This window comes from Frankliniella occidentalis, unplaced genomic scaffold (genome assembly GCF_000697945.3).
Source record: "Frankliniella occidentalis isolate FOCC.00 unplaced genomic scaffold, Focc_3.1 Scaffold19, whole genome shotgun sequence".
NCBI classification, from domain to species: domain Eukaryota; kingdom Metazoa; phylum Arthropoda; class Insecta; order Thysanoptera; family Thripidae; genus Frankliniella; species Frankliniella occidentalis.
This window is the reverse complement of record NW_026267149.1, coordinates 2,755,330-2,757,550: the sequence shown is the minus strand read 5'-3', so window position 1 is coordinate 2,757,550 and position 2,221 is coordinate 2,755,330. Positions and strand designations below refer to the sequence as shown.

The 2,221-nt window shown below is 41.3% G+C and overlaps 1 long non-coding RNA gene across 1 annotated transcript; it reads right to left on the bottom strand.

Annotated features, from left to right (window-relative positions):
* Positions 1 to 749: 749 nt before the first annotated feature.
* On the bottom strand, positions 750 to 1,801 carry LOC127748906 (uncharacterized). Its single transcript, XR_008010845.1, has 2 exons — positions 1,281 to 1,801; positions 750 to 1,167 (listed from the first exon to the last, which is right to left on the bottom strand). It is a non-coding gene; the product is annotated as an uncharacterized LOC127748906 (long non-coding RNA).
* Positions 1,802 to 2,221: the final 420 nt, after the last annotated feature.

The window sequence follows — 2,221 nt, the reverse complement described above, 5'->3', positions numbered from 1 at the left end:
AACTGGAAGACAAGCCCGAAATTACTTAATGAACTCATTAGTCCAACACTAATGCAAACAAAATAAAAGGGCACAAAAGGAAACGATAATCAAGCAGTTCGACAGAACTAAACTGATATCAAAAGGAACTAAGATGCACTGAAGTCGAAACCAACAGTATAACATAAAAGTTGAACGTACTACGTTGACTGAACAACACTTGAAACTAAACTGAACAATAAAAATCGAACCCACTACATAATCAAACATCAGGAAACCATGACACAAATAGGGTTAACTCACTTCAGGTGGCTTATGAAAAGAATGCTCGAAACACAGGACAAATCAGGTAACTCAAACTGAGATAATTGATGACAATAAAATTGAATCAAGAGACACTAAAGTCTAACTCAATACATCACAAAGCACAAAGCAAGAAGCTCAAATAAGTAACAGAACTAAATTGCACAAAATACAAGTAAGATGAAACTAACATCAACAAAATACAATACAATATTAACCTAAACTCAGAAGGCCAAATGCAAAATACAAATAGAAAACTCCAGCCCCACGTTGGGCGCCAAAATGTAGCCTCATTTTATTTACTAACTAACTAAATTAAAGATGTTTAAACTGGTGGCACCGGCTACGGCCATGTTGGAGAGTGGGTGAGGGTGAACTCATTGACTTATAAATCTCACTAAAGATTGGGCGCCAGGTACTGAGTACCGTCAAAGGAAATAGGCTACTGGATATCTTAACACCAGATAAACAATTAAAAATAAGCAAACTTTAATAAGTCAAACACGTTCAAAGAACCAATCAAAAGACAGACAGAAGCTCAAACGGTGAATCCAATAATCAGATATCAATGCAAATCTCATTAGAATAAACAGCGCTATATCAATCCATATCCAAACGTAAACTCAACTGACATTCTCTTAAACTAGGCACTTAAGTAGAGGGTAAAAACCCAAACAAATCACATTTAGCTCAAATAAGAACTCTACTCTCAAGGCTCAACTCAAATCTCAACTCAAAGTAGTCCGAATCAGGACCTAAAATCACAGATATGTTTTGCTACACGCAAATCTTCAGAACGCTTAAAATTAATAACTTAAAAACTAACTTCAGGCAGAAGTGTATAGCCTTAGTGGAGGCCAAGACCGAAGTCTGAATTAAAAGACCCTGAATTGAAAGAAACAAAACTTATATGAGACACATGTTCACCATGGGCAACATAACCTTGACGGTTGACACAATAGATGGGGGTAACTATCAAGTCCAAGCACGACACTCACCGAGGATAAAGCGTAAAGACGACAAGTTGGTATAACAATAAGAAGAACACTCGGGTCAGAGAACAGCGGGTGTAGGGTTAAATACTAACCCAACCAGGCGGCCGAAGCCCGCACTGGGGATAATCTCACAAGAACTACATCCCGACTGATCCAGAACCAAGCAGAACGACCAACTAAATATCCAACGGGAGGCGGCTGGCTATGAGAAAGTTAGATGGACTCAACAAGAGTAATATGGGAAATTAGCTAGCCAGGTAGAGAGCGGGAGATTTGAAAAGGACAAGTAACGCAGAACAAAGTGATCGTTACATTGTCACCTTATTTAGTGTGACATTCCCTGCATTTGCCTGCCGGAGGCCTGCCGGAGCCCTCTCGCCGCCCTCCCCTGTCTTCCGACCGCAGCGCCAAGCCACGCCTCGCCGCCAGCCTTTCACCTTGACACCTCGGCTAGTGTGTGTCGCGCCAAGGAGCCGCGTGTGGCGTTGCCATGTGTGTGTGGAGTGTGGAGTGTGGATGTGAGAGGCAGCCAGTCTCTTTGCTCGGGTGGCGGCCTTCCTGACGGAGCAACACCTTACCGCACATACCCACCACATCTTACGGAGTATATTTTCGTTTTAAATTGCGCGTTTGCTCAGAAGCCAAGTCTGCGCGGACACATAAGTCGATAATTCAGGACGTACACTCTAATAAACGCCGTGGTCGCCTAGCTTGCCAATATTTTTGTAATCATTTTTGATTGCAAATTATTGCAGTTATTTTTGTACGTTATTTGCCAAAAATTGAATACCTTTTTAAGAGCAGACCAAAATGTCAAATTTTGGCAATAAAACAGAGGAGTGCCATAATTTTGGCAAATTGAACGACCACGACGTTTAGAGTGTAACACTACTTCCCTAGGACTGGTGAGAACAAATGTGCTTCGACTAAAAAGGTTCTCTATT